Genomic DNA, 14,938 nt, shown 5'->3' with positions numbered 1-14,938 from the left:
TGGAAATATTCATAATAACTTGTAAACAAATTACATATACATATTCAGTAAATAGAATTCCGCAATATTCATGATTTTTCAGTGATTACTACTTTAGAAAGAATTCCACTCAGTGTAATAAGGTAAACTATAAACAGTATCCCATAGTTGGACGATTATACAATCATTGGTGAGTGAGTCTAATTGAACATGTGTTGAGCAAGTCAACTGCTGTTAGGGAGATCATACATTCGTTTGTCCAGGATAGTCACAGTTTACACTTATCAAGCAAATATGAATACTTTCTTTGACTCTCAAGAGTGTACCAATTTGGATTCTAAGTTACATGCTTATTCGATCTCTTCTGTACCCATACAAACCTAAGAGTTACATGCTGACATATGTGAAAGAAGTACAAGCCAATGTCCATTACCCAGACGAGCATGCAAACTTATTAATGACAAAAGAAATACATGTGAAATCATTGCAAAATAATCCATAATTCTTTGTATTAAAATTCTAAATATGTGGTACAGGCAATAAGCAGTGTTGGAATTCAGAGAGAGAAATGGATGCGGACTAGAGCTGTTAAGCCTAGTTTAAGCTACTGCTCTGCTAAAGGGCCTTGCAGGCATGAGGTCACATGGACAAATTTCTAGGGATGGATATGATTATAGTTCACTGCTGATCGATCAACAGTGGAAATGACTGAATACAAAGAAGGGTATGGTAGAGAGAATAATCACTAAGGACTTGGAAATTCTGGTCTCTCATCCTGGCTCTGCCACTGGTCAATTTTATGTCATTGAGTAAATTACTTCTTCCCTTTGGCTTTATTTCCTTCACCTGTAAAAAGAGGGTACGAACTGGATGCATCCATTCATCAGTTATTTATTGTGAGATTACTTTGTGCAAGGTACTCTACTAAGGGCTATGTAAAGGATCTCTAAAGTTCGTTTCCTGCTCTAACCTCTACAGAAATGTCACTTCCATCACCAACGTTTCCAGGGACATAGTTGTAACTGGTTTGGGATCATGTGCTGCTCTGTCACAAAAAAAAAACATTTCTTGCAGGTAAGTTAACCCAAACCAGCAAATATTTGCTGTGTTGACTTGAAACTTTTCCTAGCAAGTGTCCTTTATTTCCTAACTGGATTAAGACCGTATTTTCATTCCTTCTGATAATGATGCAACTCTAGAATGGTGGGGGACTCTTTCAGGAGATGTTGGCATTGCGTATTTTCAGAGTGTGAAAACTACCATTATGCTACAGGTAACCAAGGCTTCAGACAGCTCAGCCGGGAAGCATGGATACCATGCACTGGTCTCCTTTGTCACTTCTCACAACTGAGGCCTGTTACCCATTCTGATATCATAAAGCTTGCTCTTGTTCCCAGTTCTAATCACCTAAAAGGAGAGATCATGCTCTCTGGAGTAAAGTTGTAGCACCTGCACAAGGAACTGTACCACCTCAAAGCAGCTGAGATGTCTTCTGTGAATATAGCTGGTTCAAGGCTGTAGGCCCACTTGCCTTGGCAGTTTTTCCTATCGCAGAGAGTGGAGAAAGCGGCCCAAACCATCAGAATGGATTATACATCACTTTTGATAATGCACATGGATCCTCCACTCCATTAACTGGAGAAGTTGGAGGTAGATCTAGTCTAAAAAGAACCTGAGGAACAAGAGAAAAAATTTACTGGTCTAATATTTATTCTGTCCTTTAAAATTGTGGTGTAATATCCACAAATAATTCTGAGCCTTCTTAATATAGTAGATATGAAATACAAGATCAAATATTAACAACTTTTAAGTTGCTACTTAGTTCATTTACGTTTGGCACATCATTAAACAGAGACAGACTTTTTTTTGGTAGAAATGCCAGGATGTATTTAAAACCAGCTGCAAGTTCACCTGTCTGCTGTCAGTGTTGTTAGTGGTGGTCATGGTCATAGTGGGAGGGGATGAGAGGGAGAGAAGTCAAGGTTTTATAAAGAATAGTTGAATGAAAAACAGAAGTAACAGAAGAAATAGGAGCTATAATAGATGTTTTATCATAAATGACTGCTGCAATGAAAGAAAATTATGAAATTTAGAACTGAGGGTATTAATTTTCTCCATATTATAACTTTGCTTAGGATGGTGTAAATATTGCTATAAGGGGTTTCCCCTTACTTTTTGCATAGTTAGGCATGAAACGGAAAATTGAAGTCCTTTTAGGAAAATATTCCAAGTGAATTCCAAGCGCTAAGAAATCTCTACTAACCTTACAGGTAGTCCCATTGAAAATTTTAAACTTTCAGTGCATTTTTTTCAGAAATACATACTCCTGTACATTTAAATCTGTAAATGTACTAAAGCAACTACATAAAGCATTAAATCAGAGATATGAACAGATGAAAACCAATAGGAGCTGAAAATAGAGTTGTAAGTAAATCACTGAGAATCTGTCTTTTCAAATATACTGCTCGTGAATTTTAAATCAATCTGTTTTATTCTGCCACTCATAGTAGACTATTCTACCCCTTGATTTACAAAACACTTAAACTTCAAATACTTCTGACTAAAAGGGGGGAAGTGGGAAGAGGAAAAATAAAAGACATATGGAATCACTTGACAATGTGCTGAAATATTAATCCGCAGGCATCTCTAACTAAGTGTATTTTAAAATTAAGGCCAAATTCAAAAGTAGATTATTTCTTTTGAAAATGGCCTCAATTATTTCAGGGTGTAGAAGTAAAAACAATTTAAACCTCTACTCATTTTCTGTCTCTGTGTGTGTGTGTGTGTGTGTGTGTGTGTGTGTGTTTAATCATTGTTCTGGCAAGATAAGAGCATGATCCAAATTCTATGCCTCATTCCCAAACTTCTGGAGATTGGTGACACCTTACAGAGCTGTTGGAAGGTGTAAGACAAGAGAAGGAAAATGAAGATGTTAACTCACACTGAGATCTGGAGAGGTAACCAGCCGTAGACAACCCAAAAAGCTGAGAACCTGAGCAAGACAAACTTGTTTTTAAAAAAAGACATTGTAATTGCAATTGAAGAAAGCCAGGACTGGCTAAGGGAGAGCAAGTGTAAGAACAAAAAGAAAGGAATTTGACTTGAGACCAACAGGATGATGGGTACTTTCTTCCTCATGCCATACGAAACATTTCTAGGATAGAAAGCATCATAAGAAGATAGATCTGCACCCATGGTGTTTTAGAGCAACTGACTGGGCTCTATAACAAAGTCATAGATTATTTTGTCTTTTTAATGTAGAAGGAAATAACTGATTAAATGGAATGTTTCACTGATTTTTCCAAACAAGCCTACTTATAGAATTTCAGAAATGGGGAGTGCCTTCTCAGATGGGCTCACGTGAACCTACTCATTTCCTGACCATGTATTGAGAACAAGTTGAGAGGCAGCAGCAAAATAGCCTGACAGTTCAATATAATAAACAAATTCATAATTTAAGGACAAAGTCTATCAGTTCTAATACCTTCAAATAGGGATTTAATGGCATCTGTCGCTATCCATTATTGAAATGCAGAGGCATGAGATGTTATATTCCCTGGGCCTGTAGGTTAGGAAGTACATAGATCAAATATGTTGTAAATGGAATTCTTGTACAACTTTAAAAGTGATCATTTGTTATATGTTTTGGGCCATTATGTAATACTATGTCATTACATTATATAATAATATGTCAACTGTTTCAATAATATTCTAAGAGAAGAATTAATATCCTTACTGATCTTTAATATTTTGGGTTTTGCTTTTGCTTGAGCAGCTCCATAAATGAATATTCATTTTGTACATTATTTTTATTGTGAAAAGAAAAATAAATGGCTTCTCTTGTTACAAAAAATAGCTCTATGAATATTCTGATCAAACTTTTATTAATTTCTATTGTGATAAACAATGTGACATAAACATCTAAAAGCCATTTCCTGATGATTAAATTGTACATATTGTTAAATTCCATTTACAAATTATGTGAGGAATTTGTTTTTTAAGGAAAACATGATCAGAGCATGGACATATCTGTTAGGGCAGTCCCACCCAGTCTTTTTCAGAAGGTCGTATTCTGCCATAGTATAAAGAATCCTGATTTGTTCAAGAAATATTTCCGATCTAAAATCTTGGGGGCAAGTGCTCACTTGTCCTCCTCCATGCTTCAAAAATACAGGGAGGAGGCCAGAGTGGCAACTGTCACCATGATTGATTTCGTTGGGATAGAAGATTGGCCAGCTGATTGTAATCAATGGATTGAGAATTCTCTCAGAACAGTGAAACTGTTAAAACTCCTCAAGGTAGAACAAAGCAGTAATGCTTCAAAATTTAAGTATTTTGAAATGCAAGATACTTTTCTCATATCATCTACTCTTCTAAACAACACAATGTTTAAGCCATGTGTTGTTCACAGATTATAATGTTGTAATGGTAAAATGTACACCCAATGACAAAAATAGTGATAAATGACAGATTCTTTATTTTAATTTTATATTGAACTTTGTATAATGCTACTTGGGAAAATTTTTGTAGAATTATTAGTAAATGTAATAAGATTCATATATGATCAAAACATTTTACAATCTTCCTGCCCTTAAGTTTGAAGTGTATTACAGGTTAAGCTCAAGCCAGGAAGTAAGATTGTGTTATAGAACTCCATGATTCTCAAAACTGAAATTTGAAGTGAACGTGGTATATCATAATAGTGCAATTAAAATATAAATTTATCATTCATTTTTTATTCAACAAATACTTATATAACCCTTAATATGTGCAAGGTATTTTCCATGCATACTCTATTCGTTTTTATTTATTTTTTTTGTGCTACACGGGCCTCTCACTGCTGCGGCCCCTCCCACTGCGGAGCACAGGCTCCGGACGCACAGGCTCAGCGGCCATGGCCCACAGGCCCAGCCGCTCCGTGGCACATGGGATCCTCCCAGACCGGGGCACGAACCCGCGTCCCCTGCATCGGCAGGCGGACTCCCAACCACTGCACCACCAGGGAAGCCCCTCTATTCTTAATGGTAACAATCTTAGCAACTTAGTAATACAGGTAGTATTATCTTCAATTGATTGTTGATAATGCATCCCTGAACCATGGAATGTAGGATTGGATGTCATCACTCTCTACGTTTCTGCTTAAATATATTTTACTCTCACTTTGAATGAAAAGGTGAAACATAAATATCATTAGGAGTGATTATTGAGTAGGAACAATCAAGGGAGGCTTCCTACATGGCATTGACCTCTGGCTAGAGGGAAGTACACAGATGGGCCATTAGCAAGTGGAACATTAAAGACTTTGTCAATAACATCTTTTGCAAGACCACAGGTAGAATTGTATCCACATTTTGATCTTATGAGACTCCAATCTCATTCTTCACAGAAGGTGAGTGTCACAGAGTGTTCCCAGGCTATGCCATGTTGCAGTGAAGTTTGAGAGCAAATGTTTAACAGCTGCAGTTGTGGTAACAAATTATGCACATTTTAAAAATTACTGAAACTTATTTGAATTTGATATTCAGTGCAGTCACACAAACATCTTTTGAAGACTTAATAGATACCAGACTCTATGCTAAATACAATGAAAACAAAAGCATATTCTGTGCATTCAAGTAGTTTACAGCCCGGCGGTAGTGAGCTCTCAACCCCTTTCAAAAGTAGGACTCTTCAAAAAAAGAAAAATAAAAGTAGAACGCTTCTACCTAATGCATTTGAGTTACACCACCTATTATTATATTGTGCTTTCTGTTTCTCCTTGTTTCTTAAACTCAAAGGATTAAGTGTTCATTGGTAGTAGATTTTCTGCTTAAGTGCTACCTGACTACATTGGCGTATAAAATTCACAAATAGACTCAGATATTTTTTCCTAACATAAAACTGTTTTCTGCTTTTGCTGAGTCCTTATATTTAAGAACATGAAATCAGGGCCCTTATACTCTGTTGGAACCTCTTCTGATATGGAGACTTTCGTTAGTATAGTCTCATTTAAAGATGAAGAATGGGGGAGTTCCTGGTTTGCCTAGTGGTTAGGATTCCGGGCTTTCACTGCCGTGACCCAGGTTCAATTCCTGGTCAGGGAACTGAGATCCCTCGAGGTGTGGCCAAATAATTAAATCTGGTTTCACATAAAGATTTTAAAATAAATAAATAAGGGTGAAGAACCAATTCTGAAATATTGAGAATTGGTGAATATTTCAGAGTGATTTTCTGACTAGCTCTTATATTGAAGGTTTGTTTTTTTTTTCTAATTGATTAGCTTTTGAAATTAAAAAAAAAAAATTCTTGTTATTCCAAACTTGGTTAGATGCAAGTGGTTATCCATATAAGATCAACAAGGGAAAACTTAATTTTCTTTCAATAATTACTTTCAACTTTCAATAAAGTTCAAATTGCTCTCAAGAACAAAGTATAACTATTTCCCAGTAGATGATAATTTACACAGGTCATTAAAAAAGAATATTATCCCATTCCATCAGGCTGTAGACTTCATTCAGGCAGTGATAAAATAAACTGCATTAATATTTATACATCTTTGGAAATATCAAGTCTACATTTTCATAGCTTAGATCTTATTACTGTACCTTATATTAAAAAAAGATACAATTCAAGTGAAGAATTTTAACTGATTTTTTTTATTAATACTATGTGATATCTATATCAAAACTTTTTAAAACCCTGAGCAAATGTCTTACTTTGAAACTACCATGGGAATATACAAGTTAGTATTTTATATATAACATGGTAGATGCCATTCAGAGTAATAAATGGGACATATTTTTTTGCATTTTTTGTATGTATTTACTTATGTTTTAATGGTTGTTTCTTGTTTTTTGCTTTGTTTGTGGGGTTACTATACCAAAATGATAACATTTTTTTCTAGGTTCCAAGTTTACTTAGAAAAGTGTATGATGTTGTAATTTAGGGTATTGAACCATATTAGTTTTATGCAAATTAGTATTTTCTTTTTTTAGAAACACAATTCCAACCATCTTAACTAAATATGGCAAATTCAGTGGCTCAAATATCCAAACTAAAATAAGGTAAGGAGTAGTACAGGACTTGGATTTGATGGCATCCTGGAATTTGAAAAGTGTCACAACCACCCCCTTACCCCATTGTTTTACTTCTTATTTCAGCTCTTGTGCATGTGCTATCCTCATTCTCTTAGACTGTTCTATGTGTCAGGAAATGTGACTATTATCATCTTTAAAGAGCCATCCTTACAGATGATCATCCAGGAGAATTGAGAATGCTTTCCCTTAATTTCCACCTTGGAATAATTGAGAAGGACTATAATTGACTTATGTGGATCAAATCATGGTCCCTAGGATCATTAGAGTGACCAGGAGGCTAAGGTACTATTATAGACCCAGGCTGAGAGAGTAGCCTCCTCTGGCTGGGGGAGGGAGCTTCCACAGAACCATACAGATTAGCAAAAGTAGAGTTCCTCAAAAGAAGAAAGACACTGGTAACAAAAAAAGGGAGGAGAAAATACTGGAAAGATAAAAGCAACTGATGTCCACTACATAATCCAATAACAAAATTACATACATATATACAAATATATGTATATCTATATCTACACATACATGTATATACATATGTATATCTCCTTTTAGATCATCAGTAGATTTTTATAGTCATGTTTATATAGATCCTATATACTATTAATATTATTTCTGATTTGTTCTTTTTTTATTGTGGTAAAATTGCAAATTAGTTTTTAACAGATTAGTTTTTTGTAGAAAGATTTCTTGGATTGTTCATGAATTTTCAGTTTTCCACTGACACACATTTGTTTTCTTGTTAACAATAAATTTTAGCTCACCACAATGATTTGATAATTAACTCCCAACTTTTGCATACTGGTGTTACTAATGAGTAAATCAGGAAAAAGAAATTTAACAATGAATTTTGCAAAACAGAACCCATTTTCTAAGAAAATATTTAGAAACTAGGAGACATGATTTTTTTAAAAGGAGAAACAATGCTATTATTAATGAAGTGGATGTAACCTTTGTGATAACATATTACTTTTGCTTCCTTTCTGTGTGCAATTTTGTTCTATATAAATGATGTTTCTGGATAAATCAGTTGTTGCCGTTTACAGAGCATCTGAAAAACAGATCTCTTTTAGTGTTCACAAGAGCCCTAGAAGCTAGGTTACTTATTTGTGTCTTAGAAAAGGATGAAGCAATATTGATTACTTTGACTCTCTATTTTGTCTTCTTTAATGTATGTGCTGGTGTTTTTTAATGCAGACTTCTCACTGCCATAATGCTTTGTCAGCCTTCACATATTATTTATTAACATCTTGGTTTTTAAAGATGAAAATATGAACCACAGATAAATTGAATGATTTAACCTAGATAGTACAGGGTAGGATCAGGGTAGGGGAGAGCCTTTGAGCTTTGAGTTTCTGTCCTCTTTGCAGAACCAAAATGAATCAGTTTTAACAGGAAAAACCTCGCAGTGTAAAGGAACTTTGCTAAGAAATTATGAAAGTGCAAGTTAATTAGAATACAGAGCTACTTGCAAGGACTGACAGTTATTAACTACATGTTCTTGGGCTGGCTCAATTTCAGGCAATTTGCTGCTAAACTAAACAAAAAACTTTCTGTTAGTTTTCAGTCTTGCAGAGAAAAAAAAAAACCTTCAAGGCACCAGCCAAGAAATAACTGCTCTATCAGGTACAAAGAAAGCAGATTTTAGATTTAAATTTCTGAGCCAGTGTTTTTGGAGGCTTATTCTCTTCGCTATATATCACAATTCTAATTATATCAATAGTTAGTGGAACAGTTTGGGAGCTCGTGTGCTTACCTAAGTGAATAGCTGAAATTGTTCAAAAATCAATGTAGCTAGTGGGAGATAAGTGTGAGTTTGCCTTGTTTTAGGCAATAGATACATTTCTGAGAAGTTATATGTAACTGAACTTTCATTAAGTCATATTTTAAGTGCATGGAAACTATCTATAGCACCTCACGAGTCTCCTGAATTCACATAGGAGGATGACTAGAACTACTTGCTAAAAAACAAAATTCAACTGACTACATTTTAAAGATCTAATTGGCTTTATTGAATGATTCATGAGTAGGGCAGCACATCCCATCTAGCAGATAGAAAGGAGCTCCAAGGAGTTGTACAAAATGGAAGTCCTTTATAGGCCGAAGAGGGGAAAGAGGGGATTATTTCAGTCTTAGGTAACCTACCTATGGGAATGGAAGGAGACTATGTGGCAGATTATTTTATTGGTTCTGACTAGAAAATTCCAAACTGACCAATTAAGACTACATTCCTGGGGGTGGTTGTAACTGTGGTTAGGTCAGGTATTAAGTCTTCGTTTGCTGACATAGAGCTTAGCACAAGTAACTCCATTTGGGGCCTATTGTTTCTTTTTAAACACACCGAATTGTTCCCGTTTAATTTTCTTCCCCCTCACACTTTAATCAGATTAGCATCGTATCCTTGAAAATTAGATATGTCGTTCCTATTTAATGGTTTATTAATTTGGCATATCACCTGCTTATAGGATCTGAAGGTTTTGGTATTTGAGCCTTTGTAGATAAGAGTTACATGCCCCTGCTAATAAAATAAGTACTGCTAGAGGCTTTGAAGTAATTCTTTTCTCAGAACTGAAAGTATTAAAAATTGGTGGCAACATAATTATAGAAATAAATGAAAAGTGAGAGCATACTAAATAAAGTTTTAGTCCTCAATACTGAGTTTCTTAATTGTGCTTAGTCCATAGTCGTGATGTGAGTGGCTGAGGGCCTCGGGTATGGGCCAGACATTGAGAAGAAGGTGAGTCAACAGAGAATGGTAGCTCAAATAATCCCAAAGTAGATTCTCGAATACAGCATTTTTCAGGAAGGGACTGTGAGTAATTGGAGAGGAAAGACATATGAAACCAGCCCATAGAAAAGCGGAAGAAAAGGCAGCACTTAATACCTCTATTGTTTTGGGAGACAAAAGAATTTCTGAGCTGGTGACAATAGTCCCTGTTCTACTGAATGCCAAAAAGCCACTTAACAGTTACAAAAGAGAGGAAGGAAGTATGAGGAAGCTCAGGAAGTAACAGAGGAAAAAAATATATATATATATCAGGTGGTGACAGGAATGCAAACTAGTGAAGAAAATAGATACATTAGGGCTCATGTAAAGAAACAAGCGCCTTAAGAAAACAGCACGAAGGTGATAGCTCCATAGAAGAGAAAATAATGAATATGAGAAAATACAATGGAAAGCCTGAAAAAAAGTCAGCAGCTTCCCCGGGGAGCCACCAGGGGATCAAGAGAGCTAGAAGAAGGAAGGAGAGAGAAAAAAACAAAACCACAAATGAATGACAAAGAATTAGGGAAACAAGCTGCCCTAGTTGGAAGCTGACTTTGAAAGTATAAAGGGCAAAGTCAGGAGAATTTAAGAAAGTTTAAAGGGAATCTTGAAGAATTATTTAAAATCAGACAACCAAGTGTAACACATTTGAAAGCATGTGCATGCAATGTGTAGTATAAGAATGCAAAAGGCAGGATTATAAAAATGCAGAAGGCTGTGGTGGTTTACGTAATTTCAGGTCAATAAATCAGATTTAATAATGGAAAAAGCACTTTTATGAAAAGGGGTGAATATAGATCATTTCTGAATGAACTATATCAGTCACTAGATTTTTTTTTTACAAAAAACAAACATAGGAGAGTCATTAAATATGTGATTGTGGATGAGAAACAGTATTTTGGCAACATGCTTTGATTCTCATTTTCCAGTATGAACAAAGGTTTTTATGTTCTGTTTTAAAATCAGCATGTCTGTTTTCCTCAACTTCAGGTATCTGCAGGTAGTTTGCTTAACACTGCTCAGTTCAGTAATAGTTTACTAAATGCCTACTGTATGCAGGCACTATGCCAGGTGTTGGGGACCCAAAAATGATTCAGTTATATTTGTTGTTAATTAATTGCTCCCAGTATCACAGAGGAGAGAGATATGCAGACAAATAATGAAAATAAAATGGCATGAAGGCAATGATGGAATAAGTATGAGATCCACAAGTACTGTAGAGAAGGGAATGGTTGGCACTGTCAGAGCAGGCTTCACAGAGGACATGATATCTAGCAGTGCTCTATGTCATGACTCTGAGATGGCCAAGCATGGAAAGGGTCAAAGGTCATTCCAGACAGAAGAAATAGCATGTGCCAAGACAGGGATGTCTTAAAACAGTGTAGTCTGTGTAAGGAAGGAAAAATAATTTTCCCTCTACTATTCTGAGTTCTTGCCTGAGACCCCCTATAATAAAAGACAGGTTAAGAAGTTTATTAACATGTGTACCTCCTGAATACATGAGAGATACTCAGGAAACTAACTCCCTGAGATGGCCCAAGAGACCACCTTTAAATGCTGTCTTCAGCTAAAGACAAAAGAGGATGTTGAGGGTAGTGGTTTGGAACTTCAAAGGGGAGGAAGGCAATTCACATGGAGATGGAAAAGCAAAATGTTTGGTAAATAAATATTTACTGGGCCAGGCAGAAACAATGAGACACAGCGTGGACTCTGATCTCTAGGCCCTCTTTGCCCCCCACCACCATCACACTGAGCCCATATTCTTTGCAGCTATCTCTGGTCATAGCTCTATTCTGGGAACAGGCCCTCTATCTAAATTCTTTTAGGCAGTTAGGGGGAAGGTCGAAGTTTCTTCCTGAGTCTTTTGGGCCTTGATTGTTTTCAGCTTGAAATAATCTGCATGCCAAAGAGACATTTTGGGGTCGCAAGTTTTGTTCCCCTAAAACATCCACAGTCCTTGGCTCCAAGGGACTAGTAGTACATCAGTTCAGATGCAGGCATTATATTCTCCATTTTTTCCCCAATTATTTCATGTAAGTGTTTTCCACATATGATCATGACAATTATAGTACTAAATCCATAGTGCCTAGTATACTTTTCAAGCATTTGGGAGGATATTCTATTTTCACTTATCAAATTCAGGTTTTCTTTCAATACTATCTAAATATTATGCAGAAACTATTAACAGTTGGGAGCACATTTTGTCATTTTTGTCTACCGGCGAACAATGCAAATAGTAATTTTTATTCTTGTGGGTTTTTTTCTTGATGATTTATTTTGATTATTCCCAATACAATATGATACAGAAGTCTTTCTTTTAGAATAGAGAAACACAGTATTTATTGCACTGTAAATTGCATTTTTCTCTGAAAGAATGCTTTGTTCTTTCATAGGTGGGGCATAGGTCAGGGAAGGGAGAGGATGTCAGCAGGGCTTTTAGCTGTAGCTGTAGCAGCCTGAGAAAAACAAGGTAGTCTTTTAGGCTTTCCTCTTTAGTTTTTTAAAATATCCGTATAACATCATTCAATCATTTCGTCACTGAATGACAGGTGAGAAGTAGGATAAAACATGGTTTTATCCACATACAGAGTGGTTCTGTCATTTTGCATGACTTCCTATGAAATGCAAATAGCACAAGACTGATTTGTCAGTCCTTTTTGGCATATCTGGAGAATGAGGACAAAACGGATGGCATAGATCTCTAAGTTGACTAAATTTAATGTCAGTCATTACTCTATTGCAAAGTATCACATAAACAACTAATTAATGCTTACTAAACACAGATGAAAGGAAAATCCTAAAGTCCAATTTGCAGATCATTTACAAAGTAAAAGAAACCCATCTGATACTCAGTTGAATGTATTGAGAGGATTCAGAAATCACTGGGTAACTCTGAAGGTAGGTTTTTTAGTTCGTTGTAACACATCATTCCATCTTTAAAACCATTCAATGCCTTCTTATCATCATACCATGACTTCAAACACCATAATGATTGGGTCCCAGGCTTTTCTTTCTAGCTTTTTCTTAAACAACTCATTCACTATTCCCCAGCCTCAGTGGCTCACACCCACCTTAAGCCATTTACATTTGATGCTCTTTCTGGAACACTATTCTCCCAGATCCTCAACTGACTAATGCCCCTCTTTCTTCAAGTCTGTCATACATCACTGTCTCAAAAATTCTACCCTGATGACCCCATCCAAACTACTCACCCTCACCTCTCATGTTTATCTGTTTTATTTTTCACAGCACTAATACTATATAAAATTATGTGTTCACTTCCTTATTGACTCTCTCCCTGTCCCTATATTGTAAATTCCATGGTAGACAGGACCTTACCTGTCTTGTTCACAGCTATATCTCAAGCAACCAGTTTGCATGTTTATTGAAGTAAGAATGATAAGTAATAAAAATAGACCTCAGCCAACTAATTGATTAAATCTTAGGTCTAGTTCAGGGTGGTGGAATTGCATAATGATGTAAGAGAAAAGATTGAAAAGATTTCAGAGAAGAGATACAGAGATGATGAAAGGATTAGAAAATAAGACCTATGAAGAGGAGAAAATGGTGATATGAATTGGAGTATTACTACTCCAGAGAAAGAATCCATTATAATTGCTTGTTTTTTATAGTTTACAGACTACTTTTGCATGTTTAAAGTCCCTTAACCTTTCACATAATAAATATGTAAATTTGTTATTATTATCCCTGTTTTACAGGCATAGAAACTGCGGCACAGAGAATTTAACTGACTTGTCACATAGTTATAAGGTATAATTCATGTTTTCTTAGTCTCATGTCCAATATTTTTTTCCATGACACCACTTTTGGTTTAGTCTTCAGAACAAGGAATTTAATTTGGATGTAATAAACAAAGACATTTCTTATTACAGTTTGTAAATTCTGGTAAGAGTTATCCCAGGTTGTTCCCAAATATCTTTGAAATGCACTTGGAATAGATATTCATCTGTCTGGTATGGTTTGGGAAAGGGTAAAGGATATGGCTAGAGGGTAAGAGATTACTTCAATATGGTCTCTTCAAGTGCTAAGATTTTAGTATAGTCTTTTGGCCAAATTTTCAACTTTCAGAATAAATCATTTCAAATTTATTTAACATTTAAAATTTGACCAAATGATACTACCTTTTGAGCTTTATATCACAGCTGGACTTGGCTCTAGGATGTGCTCATTGCATGGGCTGTGTATATTTTTATTCAATACCCAGAGCGTGCAGTGTGAACATAATAGAGATTGAAAGACAGCCAGAGGGTAAAACACAAATTCTTAAAAAGTAATTTTGTGCTTCATGTAGATTTATTAACTCTTCATTTTAAGCTTTGTACTAAACATGCCTCCGAACTTTCAATTCCACAATCTAGATTCCAGACTCATAACTGGAATCTGTGTACTTCTATTTTTATAATAGATTTTTTATTCCTCTTTTATTTAGATTAAAAATTTGTTAAAATTTCACATGGGTAGTCAAAATTAGCTTTCAGTAACGGAAGAATTCTTTTAATAGAACTATAAAAGGCACATTTGGAAGAACATAATTATTATGATTTTTTTTATCATTTTATTGATATTTCTTTGCTGACACAACAGATGCTCTCTATTTACAGTTGATAATTAGAATCTTCATAGTATGATTTTACCCCATGATAATATTGGTGAACATATCATCTTGTGATCAGCTAAATGGATGTTTCTTCAACCGCCTTCTTAAAAATTTTCTATAATTTCCAATATTTTTACAATGAGAATCTATTACTTCAATAATTATAAATTGATTTTATATCCTTAAGTTGAAACAGAAAAAAAATTTCCTAGAGAATTAGAATGAATTAGTTTGATTTGACAGCTGTGTGATCTTTGCATAAAATTCCAAATATAAAATATACTTGCTCCAATCATGACTATAGTCCTCATAATTAGAGAATTGTTTTGTTATTCTTATTTTGGTATCTCCTTGCTTATATTAAGAACCAAAAGCTGGACTTTTAGACATCTAATAGCAAAATATATATTTAGAAGTTCTTATTAAGAGACCTGGACTTGGTTCAAAAGATGAATAAAAAGATATTATAGAAAAGAAAAATAACAAAAGTACATTTGAGTGAACCTA

The 14,938-nt window shown here is 35.1% G+C and overlaps 1 protein-coding gene and 1 pseudogene across 1 annotated transcript in view; both read left to right on the top strand.

The window, feature by feature from the left end:
* Positions 1–14,938, top strand: part of HTR2C (5-hydroxytryptamine receptor 2C) — a 263,697-nt gene that overhangs the window by 49,087 nt on the left and 199,672 nt on the right. The window lies entirely within an intron of this gene.
* LOC103082917 (ferritin light chain pseudogene) overlaps positions 9,761–14,938 on the top strand; it is a 22,866-nt pseudogene continuing 17,688 nt past the window's right edge.

Source organism: Lipotes vexillifer, unplaced genomic scaffold (genome assembly GCF_000442215.2).
Source record: "Lipotes vexillifer unplaced genomic scaffold, Lipotes_vexillifer_v1.1 scaffold1042, whole genome shotgun sequence".
Classification (NCBI taxonomy): Eukaryota; Metazoa; Chordata; class Mammalia; order Artiodactyla; family Lipotidae; genus Lipotes; species Lipotes vexillifer.
The sequence above is the reverse complement of the archived record's forward strand: the minus strand, read 5'-3'. Positions and strand labels throughout refer to the sequence as shown.